This window comes from Oncorhynchus masou, unplaced genomic scaffold (assembly GCF_036934945.1).
Source record: "Oncorhynchus masou masou isolate Uvic2021 unplaced genomic scaffold, UVic_Omas_1.1 unplaced_scaffold_1851, whole genome shotgun sequence".
Lineage (NCBI taxonomy): Eukaryota > Metazoa > Chordata > Actinopteri > Salmoniformes > Salmonidae > Oncorhynchus > Oncorhynchus masou.
Window position 1 is genome coordinate 48,790 of NW_027008360.1, and position 25,964 is coordinate 74,753.

At 37.1% G+C, this 25,964-nt stretch overlaps 20 non-coding genes across 20 annotated transcripts; all 20 read left to right on the forward strand.

Annotated features, from left to right (window-relative positions):
* Window positions 1-987: 987 nt before the first annotated feature.
* trnar-ucg (transfer RNA arginine (anticodon UCG)) lies at window positions 988-1,060 on the forward strand. The gene has a single exon. It is a non-coding gene; the product is annotated as a tRNA-Arg (tRNA).
* Window positions 1,061-1,889: 829 nt separating this feature from the next.
* On the forward strand, window positions 1,890-1,962 carry trnar-ucg (transfer RNA arginine (anticodon UCG)). The gene has a single exon. It is a non-coding gene; the product is annotated as a tRNA-Arg (tRNA).
* Window positions 1,963-2,788: 826 nt separating this feature from the next.
* Window positions 2,789-2,861, forward strand: trnar-ucg (transfer RNA arginine (anticodon UCG)). The gene has a single exon. It is a non-coding gene; the product is annotated as a tRNA-Arg (tRNA).
* A 623-nt stretch (window positions 2,862-3,484) lies between these two features.
* On the forward strand, window positions 3,485-3,557 carry trnar-ucg (transfer RNA arginine (anticodon UCG)). The gene has a single exon. It is a non-coding gene; the product is annotated as a tRNA-Arg (tRNA).
* Window positions 3,558-4,371: 814 nt separating this feature from the next.
* On the forward strand, window positions 4,372-4,444 carry trnar-ucg (transfer RNA arginine (anticodon UCG)). The gene has a single exon. It is a non-coding gene; the product is annotated as a tRNA-Arg (tRNA).
* Window positions 4,445-4,719: 275 nt separating this feature from the next.
* Window positions 4,720-4,792, forward strand: trnar-ucg (transfer RNA arginine (anticodon UCG)). The gene has a single exon. It is a non-coding gene; the product is annotated as a tRNA-Arg (tRNA).
* A 532-nt stretch (window positions 4,793-5,324) lies between these two features.
* Window positions 5,325-5,397, forward strand: trnar-ucg (transfer RNA arginine (anticodon UCG)). Its single transcript has one exon. It is a non-coding gene; the product is annotated as a tRNA-Arg (tRNA).
* A 3,435-nt stretch (window positions 5,398-8,832) lies between these two features.
* trnar-ucg (transfer RNA arginine (anticodon UCG)) lies at window positions 8,833-8,905 on the forward strand. The gene has a single exon. It is a non-coding gene; the product is annotated as a tRNA-Arg (tRNA).
* Window positions 8,906-9,973: 1,068 nt separating this feature from the next.
* Window positions 9,974-10,046, forward strand: trnar-ucg (transfer RNA arginine (anticodon UCG)). The gene has a single exon. It is a non-coding gene; the product is annotated as a tRNA-Arg (tRNA).
* An 806-nt stretch (window positions 10,047-10,852) lies between these two features.
* Window positions 10,853-10,925, forward strand: trnar-ucg (transfer RNA arginine (anticodon UCG)). Its single transcript has one exon. It is a non-coding gene; the product is annotated as a tRNA-Arg (tRNA).
* Window positions 10,926-12,342: 1,417 nt separating this feature from the next.
* Window positions 12,343-12,415, forward strand: trnar-ucg (transfer RNA arginine (anticodon UCG)). Its single transcript has one exon. It is a non-coding gene; the product is annotated as a tRNA-Arg (tRNA).
* Window positions 12,416-13,777: 1,362 nt separating this feature from the next.
* trnar-ucg (transfer RNA arginine (anticodon UCG)) lies at window positions 13,778-13,850 on the forward strand. The gene has a single exon. It is a non-coding gene; the product is annotated as a tRNA-Arg (tRNA).
* A 276-nt stretch (window positions 13,851-14,126) lies between these two features.
* On the forward strand, window positions 14,127-14,199 carry trnar-ucg (transfer RNA arginine (anticodon UCG)). The gene has a single exon. It is a non-coding gene; the product is annotated as a tRNA-Arg (tRNA).
* Window positions 14,200-15,334: 1,135 nt separating this feature from the next.
* trnar-ucg (transfer RNA arginine (anticodon UCG)) lies at window positions 15,335-15,407 on the forward strand. The gene has a single exon. It is a non-coding gene; the product is annotated as a tRNA-Arg (tRNA).
* Window positions 15,408-16,210: 803 nt separating this feature from the next.
* Window positions 16,211-16,283, forward strand: trnar-ucg (transfer RNA arginine (anticodon UCG)). The gene has a single exon. It is a non-coding gene; the product is annotated as a tRNA-Arg (tRNA).
* Window positions 16,284-17,791: 1,508 nt separating this feature from the next.
* trnar-ucg (transfer RNA arginine (anticodon UCG)) lies at window positions 17,792-17,864 on the forward strand. Its single transcript has one exon. It is a non-coding gene; the product is annotated as a tRNA-Arg (tRNA).
* Window positions 17,865-18,956: 1,092 nt separating this feature from the next.
* Window positions 18,957-19,029, forward strand: trnar-ucg (transfer RNA arginine (anticodon UCG)). Its single transcript has one exon. It is a non-coding gene; the product is annotated as a tRNA-Arg (tRNA).
* Window positions 19,030-21,813: 2,784 nt separating this feature from the next.
* Window positions 21,814-21,886, forward strand: trnar-ucg (transfer RNA arginine (anticodon UCG)). The gene has a single exon. It is a non-coding gene; the product is annotated as a tRNA-Arg (tRNA).
* A 1,490-nt stretch (window positions 21,887-23,376) lies between these two features.
* Window positions 23,377-23,449, forward strand: trnar-ucg (transfer RNA arginine (anticodon UCG)). Its single transcript has one exon. It is a non-coding gene; the product is annotated as a tRNA-Arg (tRNA).
* Window positions 23,450-24,934: 1,485 nt separating this feature from the next.
* trnar-ucg (transfer RNA arginine (anticodon UCG)) lies at window positions 24,935-25,007 on the forward strand. Its single transcript has one exon. It is a non-coding gene; the product is annotated as a tRNA-Arg (tRNA).
* The last annotated feature ends 957 nt before the right edge of the window (window positions 25,008-25,964 follow it).

Here is a 25,964-nt window from a genome sequence, read left to right on the forward strand (position 1 = left end):
ACTTGTTAAAAATCACTAGCTTTCCTCATTCGGACAGGTTCACAATTTTGATGTCTGTTGTTGCATAGCAAAGTCTGTATGATGTCAAATAGGGCATGTATAACATAGACTGCGTGGCCTAATGGATAAGGCGTCTGACTTCGAATCAGAAGATTGGGTTCGAGTCCCTTCGTGGTTGTTTAATTTCATAAGCTCAGCTGATTTGAACATCTTTGCAATTTCCCAAAATAAGGCATTGCTCTTGTTGCTTGGACATTGTTATTCAACTTTTATTATCAAAGACTGCAAGGCCTGAGAATTATTGTGTCTGAATCTGCATCGCAAGATCGAAGGAAAGAGTATCTTTGTACTTGTTAAAAATCACTAGCTTTCCTCATTCGGACAGGTTCATACAGCAAAGTCTGAATGATGTCAAATAGGGTCATTTAATTTCATTGGCTCAGCCAATTCGTACATGTTTGCAATTCCCCTTAATAAGGCATTGGTCTTGTTGCTTTGAAAAGCTTGGACATTGTTGTTCAACTTCAATAATCTAAGACTGCAAGGCCTGAGAATTATTGTGTCTGAATCTGCATCGCAAGATTGAAGGAAAGAGTATCTTTGTACTTGTTAAAAATCACTAGCTTTCCTCATTCGGACAGGTTCACAACTTTGATGTCTGTTGTTGCATAGCAAAGTCTGTATGATGTCAAATAGGGTCGTTTAATTTCATTAGCTCAGCTAATTCGTACATGTTTGCAATTTCCCTAAATAAGGCATTGGCCTTGTTGCTTTGAAAAGCTTGGACATTGTTGTTCAACTTTAATAATCTAAGACTGCAAGGCCTGAGAATTATTGTGTCTGAATCTGCATCGCAAGATTGAAGGAAAGAGTATCTTTGTACTTGTTAAAAATCACTAGCTTTCCTCATTCGTACAGGTTCACAATTTTAATGTCTATTGTTGCATAGCAAAGTCTGTATGATGTCAAATAGGGATGTATAACATAGACTGCGTGGCCTAATGGATAAGGCGTCTGACTTCGAATCAGAAGATTGAGGGTTCGAGTCCCTTCGTGGTTGTTTAATTTCATAAGCTCAGCTGATTTGAACATCTTTGCAATTTCCCAAAATAAGGCATTGCTCTTGTTGCTTGGACATCGTTATTCAACTTTTATTATCAAAGACTGCAAGGCCTGAGAATTATTGTGTCTGAATCTGCATCGCAAGATTGAAGGAAAGAGTATCTTTGTACTTGTTAAAAATCACTAGCTTTCCTCATTCGGACAGGTTCACAATTTTGATGTCTATTGTTGCATAGCAAAGTCTGTATGATGTCAAATAGGGTCGTTTAATTTCATTAGCTCAGCTAATTCGTACATGTTTGCAATTTCCCTAAATAAGGCATTGGCCTTGTTGCTTTGAAAAGCTTGGACATTGTTGTTCAACTTTAATAATCTAAGACTGCAAGGCCTGAGAATTATTGTGTCTGAATCTGCATCGCAAGATTGAAGGAAAGAGTATCTTTGTACTTGTTAAAAATCACTAGCTTTCCTCATTCGGACAGGTTCACAACTTTGATGTCTGTTGTTGCATAGCAAAGTCTTATGATGTCAAATAGGGTCGTTTAATTTCATTAGCTCAGCTAATTCGTACATGTTTGCAATTTCCCTAAATAAGGCATTGGCCTTGTTGCTTTGAAAAGCTTGGACATTGTTGTTCAACTTTAATAATCTAAGACTGCAAGGCCTGAGAATTATTGTGTCTGAATCTGCATCGCAAGATTGAAGGAAAGAGTATCTTTGTACTTGTTAAAAATCACTAGCTTTCCTCATTCGGACAGGTTCACAATTTTGATGTCTATTGTTGCATAGCAAAGTCTGTATGATGTCAAATAGGGATGTATAACATAGACTGCGTGGCCTAATGGATAAGGCGTCTGACTTCGAATCAGAAGATTGAGGGTTCGAGTCCCTTCGTGGTTGTTTAATTTCATAAGCTCAGCTGATTTGAACATCTTTGCAATTTCCCGAAATAAGGCATTGCTCTTGTTGCTTGGACATTGTTATTCAACTTTATTATCTAAGACTGCAAGGCCTGAGAATTATTGTGTCTGAATCTGCATCGCAAGATTGAAGGAAAGAGTATCTTTGTACTTGTTAAAAATCACTAGCTTTCCTCATTTGGTCAGGTAGACAATTTTGATGTCTATTGTTGCATAGCAAAGTCTGTATGATGTCAAATAGGGTCGTTTAATTTCATTAGCTCAGCTAATTCGTACATGTTTGCAATTTCCCTAAATAAGGCATTGGCCTTGTTGCTTTGAAAAGCTTGGACATTGTTGTTCAACTTTAATAATCTAAGACTGCAAGGCCCGAGAATTATTGTGTCTGAATCTGCATCGCAAGATTGAAGGAAAGAGTATCTTTGTACTTGTTAAAAATCACTAGCTTTCCTCATTCGGACAGGTTCACAATTTTGATGTCTGTTGTTGCAGCAAAGTCTGTATGATGTCAAATAGGGTCGTTTAATTTCATTAGCTCAGCTAATTCGTACATGTTTGCAATTTCCCTAAATAAGGCATTGGTCTTGTTGTTTGAAAAGCTTGGACATTGTTGTTCAACTTTAATAATCTAAGACTGCAAGGCCTGAGAATTATTGTGTCTGAATCTGCATCGCAAGATTGAAGGAAAGAGTATCTTTGTACTTGTTAAAAATGACTAGCTTTCCTCATTCGGACAGTTTCACAATTTTAATGTCTCTTGTTGCATAGCAAAGTCTGTATGATGTCAAATAGGGATGTATAACATAGACTGCGTAGCCTAATGGATAAGGCGTCTGACTTCGAATCAGAAGATTGAGGGTTCGAGTCCCTTCGTGGTTGTTTAATTTCATAAGCTCAGCTGATTTGAACATCTTTGCAATTTCCCGAAATAAGGCATTGCTCTTGTTGCTTGGACATTGTTATTCAACTTTATTATCTAAGACTGCAAGGCCTGAGAATTATTGTGTCTGAATCTGCATCGCAAGATTGAAGGAAAGAGTATCTTTGTACTTGTTAAAAATCACTAGCTTTCCTCATTTGGACAGGTTCACAATTTTGATGTCTATTGTTGCATAGCAAAGTCTGTATGATGTCAAATAGGGATGTATAACATAGACTGCGTGGCCTAATGGATAAGGCGTCTGACTTGAATCAGAAGATTGAGGGTTCGAGTCCCTTCGTGGTTGTTTAATTTCATAAGCTCAGCTGATTTGAACATCTTTGCAATTTCCCAAAATAAGGCATTGGTCTTGTTGCTTGGACATTGTTATTCAACTTTTATTATCTAAGACTGCAAGGCCTGAGAATTATTGTGTCTGAATCTGCATCGCAAGATTGAAGGAAAGAGTATCTTTGTACTTGTTAAAAATCACTAGCTTTCCTCATTCGGACAGGTTCACAACTTTGATGTATGTTGTTGCATAGCAAAGTCTGTATGATGTCAAATAGGGATGTATAACATAGACTGCGTGGCCTAATGGATAAGGCGTCTGACTTCGAATCAGAAGATTGAGGGTTCGAGTCCCTTCGTGGTTGTTTAATTTCATAAGCTCAGCTGATTTGAACATCTTTGCAATTTCCCAAAATAAGGCATTGCTCTTGTTGCTTGGACATTGTTATTCAACTTTTATTATCAAAGACTGCAAGGCCTGAGAATTATTGTGTCTGAATCTGCATCGCAAGATTGAAGGAAAGAGTATCTTTGTACTTGTTAAAAATCACTAGCTTTCCTCATTCGGACAGGTTCATACAGCAAAGTCTGAATGATGTCAAATAGGGTCATTTAATTTCATTGGCTCAGCAATTCGTACATGTTTGCAATTTCCCTAAATAAGGCATTGGTCTTGTTGCTTTGAAAAGCTTGGACATTGTTGTTCAACTTTAATAATCTAAGACTGCAAGGCCTGAGAATTATTGTGTCTGAATCTGCATCGCAAGATTGAAGGAAAGAGTATCTTTGTACTTGTTAAAAATCACTAGCTTTCCTCATTCGGACAGGTTCACAACTTTGATGTCTGTTGTTGCATAGCAAAGTCTGTATGATGTCAAATAGGGTCGTTTAATTTCATTAGCTCAGCTAATTCGTACATGTTTGCAATTTCCCTAAATAAGGCATTGGCCTTGTTGCTTTGAAAAGCTTGGACATTGTTGTTCAACTTTAATAATCTAAGACTGCAAGGCCTGAGAATTATTGTGTCTGAATCTGCATCGCAAGATTGAAGGAAAGAGTATCTTTGTACTTGTTAAAAATCACTAGCTTTCCTCATTCGTACAGGTTCACAATTTTAATGTCTATTGTTGCATAGCAAAGTCTGTAAGTCTATGATGTCAAATAGGGATGTATAACATAGACTGCGTGGCCTAATGGATAAGGCGTCTGACTTCGAATCAGAAGATTGAGGGTTCGAGTCCCTTCGTGGTTGTTTAATTTCATAAGCTCAGCTGATTTGAACATCTTTGCAATTTCCCAAAATAAGGCATTGCTCTTGTTGCTTGGACATTGTTATTCAACTTTATTATCTAAGACTGCAAGGCCTGAGAATTATTGTGTCTGAATCTGCATCGCAAGATTGAAGGAAAGAGTATCTTTGTACTTGTTAAAAATCACTAGCTTTCCTCATTCGGACAGGTTCACAATTTTGATGTCTATTGTTGCATAGCAAAGTCTGTATGATGTCAAATAGGGATGTATAACATAGACTACGTGGCCTAATGGATAAGGCGTCTGACTTCGAATCAGAAGATTGAGGGTTCGAGTCCCTTCGTGGTTGTTTAATTTCATAAGCTCAGCTGATTTGAACATTTTTGCAATTTCCCAAAATAAGGCATTGCTCTTGTTGCTTGGACATTGTTATTCAACTTTTATTATCTAAGACTGCAAGGCCTGAGAATTATTGTGTCTGAATCTGCATCGCAAGATTGAAGGAAAGAGTATCTTTGTACTTGTTAAAAATCACTAGCTTTCCTCATTCGGACAGGTTCATACAGCAAAGTCTGAATGATGTCAAATAGGGTCGTTTAATTTCATTAGCTCAGCTAATTCGTACATGTTTGCAATTTCCCTAAATAAGGCATTGGTCTTGTTGCTTTGAAAAGCTTGGACATTGTTGTTCAACTTTAATAATCTAAGACTGCAAGGCCTGAGAATTATTGTGTCTGAATCTGCATCGCAAGATTGAAGGAAAGAGTATCTTTGTACTTGTTAAAAATCACTAGCTTTCCTCATTCGGACAGGTTCACAATTTTGATGTCTATTGTTGCATAGCAAAGTCTGTATGATGTCAAATAGGGATGTATAACATAGACTGCGTGGCCTAATGGATAAGGCGTCTGACTTCGAATCAGAAGATTGAGGGTTCGAGTCCCTTCGTGGTTGTTTAATTTCATAAGCTCAGCTGATTTGAACATCTTTGCAATTTCCCGAAATAAGGCATTGCTCTTGTTGCTTGGACATTGTTATTCAACTTTATTATCAAAGACTGCAAGGCCTGAGAATTATTGTGTCTGAATCTGCATCGCAAGATTGAAGGAAAGAGTATCTTTGTACTTGTTAAAAATCACTAGCTTTCCTCATTGGGACAGGTTCACAATTTTGATGTCTATTGTTGCATAGCAAAGTCTGTATGATGTCAAATAGGGTCCTTTAATTTCATTAGCTCAGCTAATTCGTACATGTTTGCAATTTCCCTAAATAAGGCATTGGCCTTGTTGCTTTGAAAAGCTTGGACATTGTTGTTCAACTTTAATAATCTAAGACTGCAAGTTCTGAGAATTATTGTGTCTGAATCTGCATCGCAAGATTGAAGGAAAGTATCTTTGTACTTGTTAAAAATCACTAGCTTTCCTCATTCGGACAGGTTCTTTGATGTCTGTTGTTGCAGCAAAGTCTTATGATGTCAAATAGGGTCGTTTAATTTCATTAGCTCAGCTAATTCGTACATGTTTGCAATTTCCCTAAATAAGGCATTGGTCTTGTTGTTTGAAAAGCTTGGACATTGTTGTTCAACTTTAATAATCTAAGACTGCAAGGCCTGAGAATTATTGTGTCTGAATCTGCATCGCAAGATTGAAGGAAAGAGTATCTTTGTACTTGTTAAAAATGACTAGCTTTCCTCATTCGGACAGGTTCACAATTTTAATGTCTCTTGTTGCATAGCAAAGTCTGTATGATGTCAAATAGGGATGTATAACATAGACTGCGTAGCCTAATGGATAAGGCGTCTGAGAATCAGAAGATTGAGGGTTCGAGTCCCTTCGTGGTTGTTTAATTTCATAAGCTCAGCTGATTTGAACATCTTTGCAATTTCCCGAAATAAGGCATTGCTCTTGTTGCTTGGACATTGTTATTCAACTTTATTATCTAAGACTGCAAGGCCTGAGAATTATTGTGTCTGAATCTGCATCGCAAGATTGAAGGAAAGAGTATCTTTGTACTTGTTAAAAATCACTAGCTTTCCTCATTGGACAGGTTCACAATTTTGATGTCTATTGTTGCATAGCAAAGTCTGTATGATGTCAAATAGGGATGTATAACATAGACTACGTGGCCTAATGGATAAGGCGTCTGAGAATCAGAAGATTGAGGGTTCGAGTCCCTTCGTGGTTGTTTAATTTCATAAGCTCAGCTGATTTGAACATCTTTGCAATTTCCCAAAATAAGGCATTGCTCTTGTTGCTTGGACATTGTTATTCAACTTTTATTATCTAAGACTGCAAGGCCTGAGAATTATTGTGTCTGAATCTGCATCGCAAGATTGAAGGAAAGAGTATCTTTGTACTTGTTAAAAATCACTAGCTTTCCTCATTCGGACAGGTTCACAACTTTGATGTCTGTTGTTGCATAGCAAAGTCTGTATGATGTCAAATAGGATGTATCACATAGACTGCGTGGCCTAATGGATAAGGCGTCTGACTTCGAATCAGAAGATTGTGGGTTCGAGTCCTTCGTGGTTGTTTAATTTCATAAGCTCAGCTGATTTGAACATCTTTGCAATTTCCCAAAATAAGGCATTGCTCTTGTTGCTTGGACATTGTTATTCAACTTTTATTATCAAAGACTGCAAGGCCTGAGAATTATTGTGTCTGAATCTGCATCGCAAGATTGAAGGAAAGAGTATCTTTGTACTTGTTAAAAATCACTAGCTTTCCTCATTCGGACAGGCAGGTTCATACAGCAAAGTCTGAATGATGTCAAATAGGGTCATTTAATTTCATTGGCTCAGCTAATTCGTACATGTTTGCAATTCCCTAAATAAGGCATTGGTCTTGTTGCTTTGAAAAGCTTGGACATTGTTGTTCAACTTTAATAATCTAAGACTGCAAGGCCTGAGAATTATTGTGTCTGAATCTGCATCGCAAGATTGAAGGAAAGAGTATCTTTGTACTTGTTAAAAATCACTAGCTTTCCTCATTCGGACAGGTTCACAACTTTGATGTCTGTTGTTGCATAGCAAAGTCTGTATGATGTCAAATAGGGTCGTTTAATTTCATTAGCTCAGCTAATTCGTACATGTTTGCAATTTCCCTAAATAAGGCATTGGCCTTGTTGCTTTGAAAAGCTTGGACATTGTTGTTCAACTTTAATAATCTAAGACTGCAAGGCCTGAGAATTATTGTGTCTGAATCTGCATCGCAAGATTGAAGGAAAGAGTATCTTTGTACTTGTTAAAAATCACGAGCTTTCCTCATTCGTACAGGTTCACAATTTTAATGTCTATTGTTGCATAGCAAAGTCTGTATGATGTCGAATAGGGATGTATAACATAGACTGCGTGGCCTAATGGATAAGGCGTCTGACTTCGAATCAGAAGATTGAGGGTTCGAGTCCTTCGTGGTTGTTTAATTTCATAAGCTCAGCTGATTTGAACATCTTTGCAATTTCCCAAAATAAGGCATTGCTCTTGTTGCTTGGACATTGTTATTCAACTTTTATTATCTAAGACTGCAAGGCCTGAGAATTATTGTGTCTGAATCTGCATCGCAAGATTGAAGGAAAGAGTATCTTTGTACTTGTTAAAAATCACTAGCTTTCCTCATTCGGACAGGTTCACAATTTTGATGTCTATTGTTGCATAGCAAAGTCTGTATGATGATGTCAAATACGTGGCCTAATGGATATGTCTTGTTTAATTTCATTAGCTCAGCTAATTCGTACATGTTTGCAATTCTTGAATCTAAATAAGGTTACGGTTGTTTAATTTCATAAGCTCAGCTGATTTGAACATCTTTGCAATTTCCCGAAATAAGGCATTGCTCTTGTTGCTTGGACATTGTTGTTCAACTTTAATAATCTAAGACTGCAAGGCCTGAGAATTATTGTGTCTGAATCTGCATCGCAAGATTGAAGGAAAGAGTATCTTTGTACTTGTTAAAAATCACTAGCTTTCCTCATTCGGACAGGTTCACAATTTTGATGTCTATTGTTGCATAGCAAAGTCTGTATGATGTCAAATAGGGATGTATAACATAGACTGTAGCCTAATGGATAAGGCGTCTGACTTCGAATCAGAAGATTGATTTCAGTCCCTTCGTGGTTGTTTAATTTCATAAGCTCAGCTGATTTGAACATCTTTGCAATTTCCCAAAATAAGGCATTGCTCTTGTTGCTTGGACATTGTTATTCAACTTTATTATCTAAGACTGCAAGGCCTGAGAATTATTGTGTCTGAATCTGCATCGCAAGATTGAAGGAAAGAGTATCTTTGTACTTGTTAAAAATCACTAGCTTTCCTCATTTGGACAGGTTCACAATTTTGATGTCTATTGTTGCATAGCAAAGTCTGTATGATGTCAAATAGGGTTGTATAACATAGACTACGTGGCCTAATGGATAAGGCGTCTGACTTCGAATCAGAAGATTGAGGGTTCGAGTCCCTTCGTGGTTGTTTAATTTCATAAGCTCAGCTGATTTGAACATCTTTGCAATTTCCCAAAATAAGGCATTGCTCTTGTTGCTTGGACATTGTTATTCAACTTTTATTATCAAAGACTGCAAGGCCTGAGAATTATTGTGTCTGAATCTGCATCGCAAGATTGAAGGAAAGAGTATCTTTGTACTTGTTAAAAATCACTAGCTTTCCTCATTCGGACAGGTTCATACAGCAAAGTCTGAATGATGTCAAATAGGGTCGTTTAATTTCATTAGCTCAGCTAATTCGTACATGTTTGCATGTTTTTTCCCTAAATAAGGCATTGGTCTTGTTGCTTTGAAAAGCTTGGACATTGTTGTTCAACTTTAATAATCTAAGACTGCAAGGCCTGAGAATTATTGTGTCTGAATCTGCATCGCAAGATTGAAGGAAAGAGTATCTTTGTACTTGTTAAAAATCACTAGCTTTCCTCATTCGGACAGGTTCACAATTTTGATGTCTGTTGTTGCATAGCAAAGTCTGTATGATGTCAAATAGGGTCGTTTAATTTCATTAGCTCAGCTAATTCGTACATGTTTGCAATTTCCCTAAATAAGGCATTGGCCTTGTTGCTTTGAAAAGCTTGGACATTGTTGTTCAACTTTAATAATCTAAGACTGCAAGGCCTGAGAATTATTGTGTCTGAATCTGCATCGCAAGATTGAAGGAAAGAGTATCTTTGTACTTGTTAAAAATCACTAGCTTTCCTCATTCGGATAGGTTCATACAGCAAAGTCTGAATGATGTCAAATAGGGTCGTTTAATTTCATTAGCTCAGCTAATTCGTACATGTTTGCAATTTCCCTAAATAAGGCATTGGTCTTGTTGTTTGAAAAGCTTGGACATTGTTGTTCAACTTTAATAATCTAAGACTGCAAGGCCTGAGAATTATTGTGTCTGAATCTGCATCGCAAGATTGAAGGAAAGAGTATCTTTGTACTTGTTAAAAATCACTAGCTTTCCTCATTCGGACAGGTTCACAATTTTAATGTCTATTGTTGCATAGCAAAGTCTGTATGATGTCAAATAGGGATGTATAACATAGACTGCGTAGCCTAATGGATAAGGCGTCTGACTTCGAATCAGAAGATTGAGGGTTCGAGTCCCTTCGTGGTTGTTTAATTTCATAAGCTCAGCTGATTTGAACATCTTTGCAATTTCCCGAAATAAGGCATTGCTCTTGTTGCTTGGACATTGTTATTCAACTTTTATTATCAAAGACTGCAAGGCCTGAGAATTATTGTGTCTGAATCTGCATCGCAAGATTGAAGGAAAGAGTATCTTTGTACTTGTTAAAAATCACTAGCTTTCCTCATTCGGACAGGTTCACAACTTTGATGTCTGTTGTTGCATAGCAAAGTCTGTATGATGTCAAATAGGGTCGTTTAATTTCATTAGCTCAGCTAATTCGTACATGTTTGCAATTTCCCTAAATAAGGCATTGGCCTTGTTGCTTTGAAAAGCTTGGACATTGTTGTTCAACTTTAATAATCTAAGACTGCAAGGCCTGAGAATTATTGTGTCTGAATCTGCATCGCAAGATTGAAGGAAAGAGTATCTTTGTACTTGTTAAAAATCACTAGCTTTCCTCATTCGGACAGGTTCATACAGCAAAGTCTGTATGATGTCAAATAGGGTCGTTTAATTTCATTAGCTCAGCTAATTCGTACATGTTTGCAATTTCCCTAAATAAGGCATTGGTCTTGTTGTTTGAAAAGCTTGGACATTGTTGTTCAACTTTAATAATCTAAGACTGCAAGGCCTGAATTATTGTGTCTGAATCTGCATCGCAAGATTGAAGGAAAGAGTATCTTTGTACTTGTTAAAAATGACTAGCTTTCCTCATTCGGACAGTTTCACAATTTTAATGTCTCTTGTTGCATAGCAAAGTCTGTATGATGTCAAATAGGGATGTATAACATAGACTGCGTAGCCTAATGGATAAGGCGTCTGACTTCGAATCAGAAGATTGAGGGTTCGAGTCCCTTCGTGGTTGTTTAATTTCATAAGCTCAGCTGATTTGAACATCTTTGCAATTTCCCAAAATAAGGCATTGCTCTTGTTGCTTGGACATTGTTATTCAACTTTTATTATCAAAGACTGCAAGGCCTGAGAATTATTGTGTCTGAATCTGCATCGCAAGATTGAAGGAAAGAGTATCTTTGTACTTGTTAAAAATCACTAGCTTTCCTCATTCAGGGCAGGTTCATACAGCAAAGTCTGAATGATGTCAAATAGGGTCGTTTAATTTCATTAGCTCAGCTAATTCGTACATGTTTGCAATTTCCCTAAATAAGGCATTGGTCTTGTTGCTTTGAAAAGCTTGGACATTGTTGTTCAACTTTAATAATCTAAGACTGCAAGGCCTGAGAATTATTGTGTCTGAATCTGCATCGCAAGATTGAAGGAAAGAGTATCTTTGTACTTGTTAAAAATCACTAGCTTTCCTCATTCGGACAGGTTCACAATTTTGATGTCTATTGTTGCATAGCAAAGTCTGTATGATGTCAAATAGGGATGTATAACATAGACTGCGTGGCCTAATGGATAAGGCGCCTGACTTCAAATCAGAAGATTGAGGGTTCGAGTCCCTTAGTGGTTTTTTAATTTCATAAGCTCAGCTGATTTGAACATCTTTGCAATTTCCCGAAATAAGGCATTGCTCTTGTTGCTTGGACATTGTTATTCAACTTTTATTATCAAAGACTGCAAGGCCTGAGAATTATTGTGTCTGAATCTGCATCGCAAGATTGAAGGAAAGAGTATCTTTGTACTTGTTAAAAATCACTAGCTTTCCTCATTCGGACAGGTTCACAATTTTGATGTCTGTTGTTGCATAGCAAAGTCTGTATGATGTCAAATAGGGTCGTTTAATTTCATTAGCTCAGCTAATTCGTACATGTTTGCAATTTCCAAATAAGGCATTGGCCTTGTTGCTTTGAAAAGCTTGGACATTGTTGTTCAACTTTAATAATCTAAGACTGCAAGGCCTGAGAATTATTGTGTCTGAATCTGCATCGCAAGATTGAAGGAAAGAGTATCTTTGTACTTGTTAAAAATCACTAGCTTTCCTCATTCAGGACTTTGAGGTTCATACAGCAAAGTCTGAATGATGTCAAATAGGGTCGTTTAATTTCATTAGCTCAGCTAATTCGTACATGTTTGCAATTTCCCTAAATAAGGCATTGGTCTTGTTGTTTGAAAAGCTTGGACATTGTTGTTCAACTTTAATAATCTAAGACTGCAAGGCCTGAGAATTATTGTGTCTGAATCTGCATCGCAAGATTGAAGGAAAGAGTATCTTTGTACTTGTTAAAAATGACTAGCTTTCCTCATTCGGACAGGTTCACAATTTTAATGTCTATTGTTGCATAGCAAAGTCTGTATGATGTCAAATAGGGATGTATAACATAGACTGCGTAGCCTAATGGATAAGGCGTCTGACTTCGAATCAGAAGATTGAGGGTTCGAGTCCCTTCGTGGTTGTTTAATTTCATAAGCTCAGCTGATTTGAACATCTTTGCAATTTCCCGAAATAAGGCATTGCTCTTGTTGCTTGGACATTGTTATTCAACTTTTATTATCTAAGACTGCAAGGCCTGAGAATTATTGTGTCTGAATCTGCATCGCAAGATTGAAGGAAAGAGTATCTTTGTACTTGTTAAAAATCACTAGCTTTCCTCATTCGGACAGGTTCACAATTTTGATGTCTCTTGTTGCATAGCAAAGTCTGTATGATGTCAAATAGGGTCGTTTAATTTCATTAGCTCAGCTAATTCGTACATGTTTGCAATTTCCCTAAATAAGGCATTGGCCTTGTTGCTTTGAAAAGCTTGGACATTGTTGTTCAACTTTAATGATCCAAGACTGCAAGGCCTGAGAATTATTGTGTCTGAATCTGCATCGCAAGATTGAAGGAAAGAGTATCTTTGTACTTGTTAAAAATCACTAGCTTTCCTCATTCGGACAGGTTCACAACTTTGATGTATGTTGTTGCTAAGCAAAGTCTGTATGATGTCAAATAGGGTCGTTTAATTTCATTAGCTCAGCTAATTGTACATGTTTGCAATTTCCCTAAATAAGGCATTGGCCTTGTTGCTTTGAAAAGCTTGGACATTGTTGTTCAACTTTAATAATCTAAGACTGCAAGGCCTGAGAATTATTGTGTCTGAATCTGCATCGCAAGATTGAAGGAAAGAGTATCTTTGTACTTGTTAAAAATCACTAGCTTTCCTCATTCGGACAGGTTCACAACTTTGATGTCTGTTGTTGCTAAGCAAAGTCTGTATGATGTCAAATAGGGTCGTTTAATTTCATTAGCTCAGCTAATTCGTACATGTTTGCAATTTCCCTAAATAAGGCATTGGCCTTGTTGCTTTGAAAAGCTTGGACATTGTTGTTCAACTTTAATAATCTAAGACTGCAAGGCCTGAGAATTATTGTGTCTGAATCTGCATCGCAAGATTGAAGGAAAGAGTATCTTTGTACTTGTTAAAAATCACTAGCTTTCCTCATTCGGATAGGTTCATACAGCAAAGTCTGAATGATGTCAAATAGGGTCGTTTAATTTCATTAGCTCAGCTAATTCGTACATGTTTGCAATTTCCCTAAATAAGGCATTGGTCTTGTTGTTCTGAAAAGCTTGGACATTGTTGTTCAACTTTAATAATCTAAGACTGCAAGGCCTGAGAATTATTGTGTCTGAATCTGCATCGCAAGATTGAAGGAAAGAGTATCTTTGTACTTGTTAAAAATGACTAGCTTTCCTCATTCGGACAGTTTCACAATTTTAATGTCTCTTGTTGCATAGCAAAGTCTGTATGATGTCAAATAGGGATGTATAACATAGACTGCGTAGCCTAATGGATAAGGCGTCTGACTTCGAATCAGAAGATTGAGGGTTCGAGTCCCTTCGTGGTTGTTTAATTTCATAAGCTCAGCTGATTTGAACATCTTTGCAATTTCCCGAAATAAGGCATTGCTCTTGTTGCTTGGACATTGTTATTCAACTTTTATTATCTAAGACTGCAAGGCCTGAGAATTATTGTGTCTGAATCTGCATCGCAAGATTGAAGGAAAGAGTATCTTTGTACTTGTTAAAAATCACTAGCTTTCCTCATTTGGACAGGTTCACAATTTTGATGTCTATTGTTGCATAGCAAAGTCTGTATGATGTCAAATAGGGTTGTATAACATAGACTACGTGGCCTAATGGATAAGGCGTCTGACTTCGAATCAGAAGATTGAGGGTTCGAGTCCCTTCGTGGTTGTTTAATTTCATAAGCTCAGCTGATTTGAACATCTTTGCAATTTCCCGAAATAAGGCATTGCTCTTGTTGCTTGGACATTGTTATTCAACTTTTATTATCAAAGATTGCAAGGCCTGAGAATTATTGTGTCTGAATCTGCATCGCAAGATTGAAGGAAAGAGTATCTTTGTACTTGTTAAAAATCACTAGCTTTCCTCATTCGGACAGGTTCACAACTTTGATGTCTGTTGTTGCATATCAAAGTCTGTATGATGTCAAATAGGCATGTATCACATAGACTGCGTGGCCTAATAGATAAGGCGTCTGACTTCGTAATCTAAAGATTGTGGGTTCGAGTTTTCGTGGTTGATTAATTTAAGGCTGATTTGAACATCTTTGCAATTTCCCAAAATATGGCATTGCTCTTGTTGCTTGGACATTGTTATTCAACTTTTATTATCTAAGACTGCAAGGCCTGAGAATTATTGTGTCTGAATCTGCATCGCAAGATTGAAGGAAAGAGTATCTTTGTACTTGTTAAAAATCACTAGCTTTCCTCATTCGGACAGGTTCACAGGTTTACAGCAAAGTCTGTATGATGTCAAATAGGGTCGTTTAATTTCATTAGCTCAGCTAATTCGTACATGTTTGCAATTTCCCTAAATAAGGCATTGGCCTTGTTGCTTTGAAAAGCTTGGACATTGTTGTTCAACTTTAATAATCTAAGACTGCAAGGCCTGAGAATTATTGTGTCTGAATCTGCATCGCAAGATTGAAGGAAAGAGTATCTTTGTACTTGTTAAAAATCACTAGCTTTCCTCATTCGGATAGGTTCATACAGCAAAGTCTGAATGATGTCAAATAGGGTCGTTTAATTTCATTAGCTCAGCTAATTCGTACATGTTTGCAATTTCCCTAAATAAGGCATTGGTCTTGTTGTTCTGAAAAGCTTGGACATTGTTGTTCAACTTTAATAATCTAAGACTGCAAGGCCTGAGAATTATTGTGTCTGAATCTGCATCGCAAGATTGAAGGAAAGAGTATCTTTGTACTTGTTAAAAATGACTAGCTTTCCTCATTCGGACAGTTTCACAATTTTAATGTCTCTTGTTGCATAGCAAAGTCTGTATGATGTCAAATAGGGATGTATAACATAGACTGCGTAGCCTAATGGATAAGGCGTCTGACTTCGAATCAGAAGATTGAGGGTTCGAGTCCCTTCGTGGTTGTTTAATTTCATAAGCTCAGCTGATTTGAACATCTTTGCAATTTCCCAAAATAAGGCATTGCTCTTGTTGCTTGGACATTGTTATTCAACTTTTATTATCAAAGACTGCAAGGCCTGAGAATTATTGTGTCTGAATCTGCATCGCAAGATTGAAGGAAAGAGTATCTTTGTACTTGTTAAAAATCACTAGCTTTCCTCATTCGGACAGGTTCATTTTGATGTCTGTTGTTGCAGCAAAGTCTGTATGATGTCAAATAGGGTCGTTTAATTTCATTAGCTCAGCTAATTCGTACATGTTTGCAATTTCCCTAAATAAGGCATTGGCCTTGTTGCTTTGAAAAGCTTGGACATTGTTGTTCAACTTTAATAATCTAAGACTGCAAGGCCTGAGAATTATTGTGTCTGAATCTGCATCGCAAGATTGAAGGAAAGAGTATCTTTGTACTTGTTAAAAATCACTAGCTTTCCTCATTCGGATAGGTTCATACAGCAAAGTCTGAATGATGTCAAATAGGGTCGTTTAATTTCATTAGCTCAGCTAATTCGTACATGTTGCAATTTCCCTAAATAAGGCATTGGTCTTGTTGTTCTGAAAAGCTTGGACATTGTTGTTCAACTTTAATAATCTAAGACTGCAAGGCCTGAGAATTATTGTGTCTGAATCTGCATCGCAAGATTGAAGGAAAGAGTATCTTTGTACTTGTTAAAAATGACTAGCTTTCCTCATTCGGACAGTTTCACAATTTTAATGTCTCTTGTTGCATAGCAAAGTCTGTATGATGTCAAATAGGGATGTATAACATAGACTGCGTAGCCTAATGGATAAGGCGTCTGACTTCGAATCAGAAGATTGAGGGTTCGAGTCCCTTCGTGGTTGTTTAATTTCATAAGCTCAGCTGATTTGAACATCTTTGCAATTTCCCGAAATAAGGCATTGCTCTTGTTGCTTGGACATTGTTATTCAACTTTTATTATCTAAGACTGCAAGGCCTGAGAATTATTGTGTCTGAATCTGCATCGCAAGATTGAAGGAAAGAGTATCTTTGTACTTGTTAAAAATCACTAGCTTTCCTCATTTGGACAGGTTCACAATTTTGATGTCTATTGTTGCATAGCAAAGTCTGTATGATGTCAAATAGGGTTGTATAACATAGACTACGTGGCCTAATCAGTGGATAAGGCGTCTGACTTCGAATCAGAAGATTGAGGGTTCGAGTCCTTCGTGGTTGTTTAATTTCATAAGCTCAGCTGATTTGAACATCTTTGCAATTTCCCAAAATAAGGCATTGCTCTTGTTGCTTGGACATTGTTATTCAACTTTTATTATCTAAGACTGCAAGGCCTGAGAATTATTGTGTCTGAATCTGCATCGCAAGATTGAAGGAAAGAGTATCTTTGTACTTGTTAAAAATCACTAGCTTTCCTCATTCGGACAGGTTCACAATTTTGATGTCTGTTGTTGCATAGCAAAGTCTGTATGATGTCAAATAGGGTCATTAATCACATTAGACTCGTGGCCTAATGGATAAGGCGTCTGACTTCGTATCTAAAGATTGTGGGTTCGAGTTCCTTCGTGGTTAAATTTAATGAGCTCTGCTGATTTGAACATCTTTGCAATTTCCCAAAATATGGCATTGCTCTTGTTGCTTGGACATTGTTATTCAACTTTATTATCAAAGACTGCAAGGCCTGAGAATTATTGTGTCTGAATCTGCATCGCAAGATTGAAGGAAAGAGTATCTTTGTACTTGTTAAAAATCACTAGCTTTCCTCATTCGGACAGGTTCACAATTTGATGTCAGTTGTTGCATACAGCAAAGTCTGTATGATGTCAAATAGGGTCGTTTAATTTCATTGGCTCAGCTAATTCGTACATGTTTGCAATTTCCCTAAATAAGGCATTGGCCTTGTTGCTTTGAAAAGCTTGGACATTGTTGTTCAACTTTAATAATCTAAGACTGCAAGGCCTGAGAATTATTGTGTCTGAATCTGCATCGCAAGATTGAAGGAAAGAGTATCTTTGTACTTGTTAAAAATCACTAGCTTTCCTCATTCGGACAGGTTCATACAGCAAAGTCTGAATGATGTCAAATAGGGTCGTTTAATTTCATTAGCTCAGCTAATTCGTACATGTTTGCAATTTCCCTAAATAAGGCATTGGTCTTGTTGTTTGAAAAGCTTGGACATTGTTGTTCAACTTTAATAATCTAAGACTGCAAGGCCTGAGAATTATTGTGTCTGAATCTGCATCGCAAGATTGAAGGAAAGAGTATCTTTGTACTTGTTAAAAATGACTAGCTTTCCTCATTCGGACAGGTTCACAATTTTAATGTCTCTTGTTGCATAGCAAAGTCTGTATGATGTCAAATAGGGATGTATAACATAGACTGCGTAGCCTAATGGATAAGGCGTCTGACTTCGAATCAGAAGATTGAGGGTTCGAGTCCCTTCGTGGTTGTTTAATTTCATAAGCTCAGCTGATTTGAACATCTTTGCAATTTCCCGAAATAAGGCATTGCTCTTGTTGCTTGGACATTGTTATTCAACTTTTATTATCAAAGACTGCAAGGCCTGAGAATTATTGTGTCTGAATCTGCATCGCAAGATTGAAGGAAAGAGTATCTTTGTACTTGTTAAAAATCACTAGCTTTCCTCATTCGGACAGGTTCATACAGCAAAGTCTGTATGATGTCAAATAGGGTCGTTTAATTTCATTAGCTCAGCTAATTCGTACATGTTTGCAATTTCCCTAAATAAGGCATTTTCCTTGTTGCTTTGAAAAGCTTGGACATTGTTGTTCAACTTTAATAATCTAAGACTGCAAGGCCTGAGAATTATTGTGTCTGAATCTGCATCGCAAGATTGAAGGAAAGAGTATCTTTGTACTTGTTAAAAATCACTAGCTTTCCTCATTCGGACAGGTTCACAACTTTGATGTATGTTGTTGCTAAGCAAAGTCTGTATGATGTCAAATAGGTTCGTTTAATTTCATTAGCTCAGCTAATTCGTACATGTTTGCAATTTCCCTAAATAAGGCATTGGCCTTGTTGCTTTGAAAAGCTTGGACATTGTTGTTCAACTTTAATAATCTAAGACTGCAAGGCCTGAGAATTATTGTGTCTGAATCTGCATCGCAAGATTGAAGGAAAGAGTATCTTTGTACTTGTTAAAAATCACTAGCTTTCCTCATTCGGACAGGTTCACAATTTTATGTTCATACAGCAAAGTCTGTATGATGTCAAATAGGGATGTTTAATTTCATTAGCTCAGCTAATTCGTACATGTTTGCAATTTCCCTAAATAAGGCATTGAACATCTTGTTTCCTGAAAATTGCTCTTGTTGCTTGGACATTGTTGTTCAACTTTAATAATCTAAGACTGCAAGGCCTGAGAATTATTGTGTCTGAATCTGCGTCGCAAGATTGAAGGAAAGAGTATCTTTGTACTTGTTAAAAATCACTAGCTTTCCTCATTCGGACAGGTTCACAATTTTAATGTCTCTTGTTGCATAGCAAAGTCTGTATGATGTCAAATAGGGATGTATAACATAGACTGCGTAGCCTAATGGATAAGGCGTCTGACTTCGAATCAGAAGATTGAGGGTTCGAGTCCCTTCGTGGTTGTTTAATTTCATAAGCTCAGCTGATTTGAACATCTTTGCAATTTCCCGAAATAAGGCATTGCTCTTGTTGCTTGGACATTGTTATTCAACTTTTATTATCAAAGACTGCAAGGCCTGAGAATTATTGTGTCTGAATCTGCATCGCAAGATTGAAGGAAAGAGTATCTTTGTACTTGTTAAAAATCACTAGCTTTCCTCATTCGGACAGGTTCACTTTACAGCAAAGTCTGTATGATGTCAAATAGGGTCGTTTAATTTCATTAGCTCAGCTAAGTACATGTTTGCAATTTCCCTAAATAAGGCATTGGTCTTGTTGCTTTGAAAAGCTTGGACATTGTTGTTCAACTTTAATAATCTAAGACTGCAAGGCCTGAGAATTATTGTGTCTGAATCTGCATCGCAAGATTGAAGGAAAGAGTATCTTTGTACTTGTTAAAAATCACTAGCTTTCCTCATTCGGACAGGTTCACAATTTTGATGTCTATTGTTGCATAGCAAAGTCTGTATGATGTCAAATAGGGATGTATAAAACGTGGCATGGATAAGGCGTCTGACTTCGAATCAGAAGATTGAGGGTTCGAGTCCCTTCGTGGTTGTTTAATTTCATAAGCTCAGCTGATTTGAACATCTTTGCAATTTCCCAAAATAAGGCATTGCTCTTGTTGCTTGGACATTGTTATTCAACTTTTATTATCAAAGACTGCAAGGCCTGAGAATTATTGTGTCTGAATCTGCATCGCAAGATTGAAGGAAAGAGTATCTTTGTACTTGTTAAAAATCACTAGCTTTCCTCATTCGACAGGGCAGGTTCATACAGCAAAGTCTGTATGATGTCAAATAGGGTCGTTTAATTTCATTAGCTCAGCTAATTCGTACATGTTTGCAATTTCCCTAAATAAGGCATTGGTCTTGTTGCTTTGAAAAGCTTGGACATTGTTGTTCAACTTTAATAATCTAAGACTGCAAGGCCTGAGAATTATTGTGTCTGAATCTGCATCGCAAGATTGAAGGAAAGAGTATCTTTGTACTTGTTAAAAATCACTAGCTTTCCTCATTCGGACAGGTACACAACTTTAATGTCTCTTGTTGCATAGCAAAGTCTGTATAATGTCAAATAGGGTTGTTTAATTTCATTAGCTCAGCTAATTCGTACATGTTTGCAATTTCCCTAAATATTGCATTGGCCTTGTTGCTTTGAAAAGCTTGGACATTGTTGTTCAACTTTAATAATCTAAGACTGCAAGGCCTGAGAATTATTGTGTCTGAATCTGCATCGCAAGATTGAAGGAAAGAGTATCTTTGTACTTGTTAAAAATCACTAGCTTTCCTCATTCGGACAGGTTCACAATTTTGATGTCTATTGTTGCATAGCAAAGTCTGTATGATGTTGTATAACATAGACTTGGCCTAATGGATAAGGCGTCTGACTTCGAATCAGAAGATTCCCGTGGTTGTTTAATTTCAAAGCTCAGCTGATTTGCTTTGCAATTTCCCGAAATAAGGCATTGCTCTTGTTGCTTGGACATTGTTATTCAACTTTTATTATTTAGACTGCAAGGCCTGAGAATTATTGTGTCTGAATCTGCATCGCAAGATTGAAGGAAAGAGTATCTTTGTACTTGTTAAAAATCACTAGCTTTCCTCATTCGTGCAGGTTCATACAGCAAAGTCTGTATGATGTCAAATAGGGTCGTTTAATTTCATTAGCTCAGCTAATTCGTACATGTTTGCAATTTCCCTAAATAAGGCATTGGTCTTGTTGCTTTGCTTGGACATTGTTGTTCAACTTTAATAATCTAAGACTGCAAGGCCTGAGAATTATTGTGTCTGAATCTGCATCGCAAGATTGAAGGAAAGAGTATCTTTGTACTTGTTAAAAATCACTAGCTTTCCTCATTCGGACAGGTTCACAACTTTGATGTCTGTTGTTGCATAGCAAAGTCTGTATGATGTCAAATAGGGTCGTTTAATTTCATTAGCTCAGCTAATTGTACATGTTTGCAATTTCCCTAAATAAGGCATTGGATCTTGTTGCTTTGAAAAGCTTGGACATTGTTGTTCAACTTTAATAATCTAAGACTGCAAGGCCTGAGAATTATTGTGTCTGAATCTGCATCGCAAGATTGAAGGAAAGAGTATCTTTGTACTTGTTAAAAATCACTAGCTTTCCTCATTCACAATTTTGATGTTCAGCAAAGTCTGTATGATGTCAAATAGGGATGTTTAATTTCATTAGCTCAGCTAATTCGTACATGTTTGCAATTTCCCTAAATAAGGCATTGGTCTTGTTGCTTTGAAAAGCTTGGACATTGTTGTTCAACTTTAATAATCTAAGACTGCAAGGCCTGAGAATTATTGTGTCTGAATCTGCATCGCAAGATTGAAGGAAAGAGTATCTTTGTACTTGTTAAAAATCACTAGCTTTCCTCATTCGGACAGGTTCACAACTTTGATGTCTGTTGTTCATACAGCAAAGTCTGTATGATGTCAAATAGGGTCGTTTAATTTCATTAGCTCAGCTAATTCGTACATGTTTGCAATTTCCCTAAATAAGGCATTGGTCTTGTTGTTTGAAAAGCTTGGACATTGTTGTTCAACTTTAATAATCTAAGACTGCAAGGCCTGAGAATTATTGTGTCTGAATCTGCATCGCAAGATTGAAGGAAAGAGTATCTTTGTACTTGTTAAAAATGACTAGCTTTCCTCATTCGGACAGGTTCACAATTTTAATGTCTCTTGTTGCATAGCAAAGTCTGTATGATGTCAAATAGGGATGTATAACATAGACTGCGTAGCCTAATGGATAAGGCGTCTGACTTCGAATCAGAAGATTGAGGGTTCGAGTCCCTTCGTGGTTGTTTAATTTCATAAGCTCAGCTGATTTGAACATCTTTGCAATTTCCCGAAATAAGGCATTGCTCTTGTTGCTTGGACATTGTTATTCAACTTTTATTATCTTAGACTGCAAGGCCTGAGAATTATTGTGTCTGAATCTGCATCGCAAGATTGAAGGAAAGAGTATCTTTGTACTTGTTAAAAATCACTAGCTTTCCTCATTTGGACAGGTTCACAATTTTGATGTCTATTGTTGCATAGCAAAGTCTGTATGATGTCAAATAGGGTTGTATAACATAGACTACGTGGCCTAATGGATAAGGCGTCTGACTTGAATCAGAAGATTGAGGGTTCGAGTCCCTTCGTGGTTGTTTAATTTCATAAGCTCAGCTGATTTGAACATCTTTGCAATTTCCCAAAATAAGGCATTGGTCTTGTTGCTTGGACATTGTTATTCAACTTTTATTATCTAAGACTGCAAGGCCTGAGAATTATTGTGTCTGAATCTGCATCGCAAGATTGAAGGAAAGAGTATCTTTGTACTTGTTAAAAATCACTAGCTTTCCTCATTCGGACAGGTTCACAACTTTGATGTCTGTTGTTGCATAGCAAAGTCTGTATGATGTCAAATAGGCATGTATCACATAGACTGCGTGGCCTAATGGATAAGGCGTCTGACTTCGTATCTAAAGATTTGGGTTCGAGTTCCTTCGTGGTTGATTAATTTAATAAGCTCTGCTGATTTGAACATCTTTGCAATTTCCCAAAATATGGCATTGCTCTTGTTGCTTGGACATTGTTATTCAACTTTTATTATCTAAGACTGCAAGGCCTGAGAATTATTGTGTCTGAATCTGCATCGCAAGATTGAAGGAAAGAGTATCTTTGTACTTGTTAAAAATCACTAGCTTTCCTCATTCGTGCAGGTTCATACAGCAAAGTCTGTATGATGTCAAATAGGGTCGTTTAATTTCATTAGCTCAGCAAATTCGTACATGTTTGCAATTTCCCTAAATAAGGCATTGGCCTTGTTGCTTTGAAAAGCTTGGACATTGTTGTTCAACTTTAATAATCTAAGACTGCAAGGCCTGAGAATTATTGTGTCTGAATCTGCATCGCAAGATTGAAGGAAAGAGTATCTTTGTACTTGTTAAAAATCACTAGCTTTCCTCATTCGGACAGGTTCACAACAGCAAAGCAAAGTCTGAATGATGTCAAATAGGGTCGTTTAATTTCATTAGCTCAGCTAATTCGTACATGTTTGCAATTTCCCTAAATAAGGCATTGGTCTTGTTGTTCTGAAAAGCTTGGACATTGTTGTTCAACTTTAATAATCTAAGACTGCAAGGCCTGAGAATTATTGTGTCTGAATCTGCATCGCAAGATTGAAGGAAAGAGTATCTTTGTACTTGTTAAAAATGACTAGCTTTCCTCATTCGGACAGTTTCACAATTTTAATGTCTCTTGTTGCATAGCAAAGTCTGTATGATGTCAAATAGGGATGTATAACATAGACTGCGTAGCCTAATGGATAAGGCGTCTGACTTCGAATCAGAAGATTGAGGGTTCGAGTCCCTTCGTGGTTGTTTAATTTCATAAGCTCAGCTGATTTGAACATCTTTGCAATTTCCCGAAATAAGGCATTGCTCTTGTTGCTTGGACATTGTTATTCAACTTGTATTATCTTAAGACTGCAAGGCCTGAGAATTATTGTGTCTGAATCTGCATCGCAAGATTGAAGGAAAGAGTATCTTTGTACTTGTTAAAAATCACTAGCTTTCCTCATTTGGACAGGTAGACAATTTTGATGTCTATTGTTGCATAGCAAAGTCTGTATGATGTCAAATAGGGTTGTATAACATAGACTACGTGGCCTAATGGATAAGGCATCTGACTTCGAATCAGAAGATTGAAGTTTCGAGTCCCTTCGTGGTTGTTTAATTTCATTAGCTCAGCTCATTTAAACATCTTTGCGATTTCCCAAAATAAGGCATTGGTCTTGTTGCTTGGACATTGTTATTGAACTTTTATTATCTAAGACTGCAAGGCCTGAGAATTATTGTGTCTGAATCTGCATCGCAAGATTGAAGGAAAGAGTATCTTTGTACTTGTTAAAAATCACTAGCTTTCCTCATTCGGACAGGTTCACAACTTTGATGTCTGTTGTTGCATAGCAAAGTCTGTATGATGTCAAATAGGCATGTATCACATAGACTGCGTGGCCTAATGGATAAGGCGTCTGACTTAATCTAAAGATTGTGGGTTCGAGTTCCTTCGTGGTTGATTAATTTAATAAGCTCTGCTGATTTGAACATCTTTGCAATTTCCCAAAATATGGCATTGCTCTTGTTGCTTGGACATTGTTATTCAACTTTTATTATCTAAGACTGCAAGGCCTGAGAATTATTGTGTCTGAATCTGCATCGCAAGATTGAAGGAAAGAGTATCTTTGTACTTGTTAAAAATCACTAGCTTTCCTCATTCGGATAGGTTCATACAGCAAAGTCTGTATGATGTCAAATAGGGTCGTTTAATTTCATTAGCTCAGCTAATTCGTACATGTTTGCAATTTCCCTAAATAAGGCATTGGCCTTGTTGCTTTGAAAAGCTTGGACATTGTTGTTCAACTTTAATAATCTAAGACTGCAAGGCCTGAGAATTATTGTGTCTGAATCTGCATCGCAAGATTGAAGGAAAGAGTATCTTTGTACTTGTTAAAAATCACTAGCTTTCCTCATTCGGGCAGGTTCATACAGCAAAGTCTGAATGATGTCAAATAGGGTCGTTTAATTTCATTAGCTCAGCTAATTCGTACATGTTGGCAATTTCCCTAAATAAGGCATTGGTCTTGTTGTTCTGAAAAGCTTGGACATTGTTGTTCAACTTTAATAATCTAAGACTGCAAGGCCTGAGAATTATTGTGTCTGAATCTGCATCGCAAGATTGAAGGAAAGAGTATCTTTGTACTTGTTAAAAATGACTAGCTTTCCTCATTCGGACAGTTTCACAATTTTAATGTCTCTTGTTGCATAGCAAAGTCTGTATGATGTCAAATAGGGATGTATAACATAGACTGCGTAGCCTAATGGATAAGGCGTCTGACTTCGAATCAGAAGATTGAGGGTTCGAGTCCCTTCGTGGTTGTTTAATTTCATAAGCTCAGCTGATTTGAACATCTTTGCAATTTCCCGAAATAAGGCATTGCTCTTGTTGCTTGGACATTGTTATTCAACTTTTATTATCGAAGACGGCAAGGCCTGAGAATTATTGTGTCTGAATCTGCATCGCAAGATTGAAGGAAAGAGTATCTTTGTACTTGTTAAAAATCACTAGCTTTCCTCATTTGGACAGGTAGACAATTTTGATGTCTATTGTTGCATAGCAAAGTCTGTATGATGTCAAATAGGGCTGTATAACATAGACTACGTGGCCTAATGGATAAGGCATCTGACTTCGAATCAGAAGATTGAGGGTTTGAGTCTCTTCGTGGTTTTTTAATTTCATAAGCTCAGCTGATTTGAACATCTTTGCAATTTCCCGAAATAAGGCATTGCTCTTGTTGCTTGGACATTGTTATTCAACTTTTATTATCAAAGACTGCAAGGCCTGAGAATTATTGTGTCTGAATCTGCATCGCAAGATTGAAGGAAAGAGTATCTTTGTACTTGTTAAAAATCACTAGCTTTCCTCATTCGGACAGGTTCTTTGATGTACAGCAAAGTCTGTATGATGTCAAATAGGGTCGTTTAATTTCATTAGCTCAGCTAATTCGTACATGTTTGCAATTTCCCTAAATAAGGCATTGGTCTTGTTGCTTTGAAAAGCTTGGACATTGTTGTTCAACTTTAATAATCTAAGACTGCAAGGCCTGAGAATTATTGTGTCTGAATCTGCATCGCAAGATTGAAGGAAAGAGTATCTTTGTACTTGTTAAAAATCACTAGCTTTCCTCATTCGGACAGGTTCACAATTTTGATGTCTATTGTTGCATAGCAAAGTCTGTATGATGTCAAATAGGGATGTATAACATAGACTGCGTGGCCTAATGGATAAGGCGTCTGACTTCGAATCAGAAGATTGAGGGTTCGAGCGTGGTTGTTT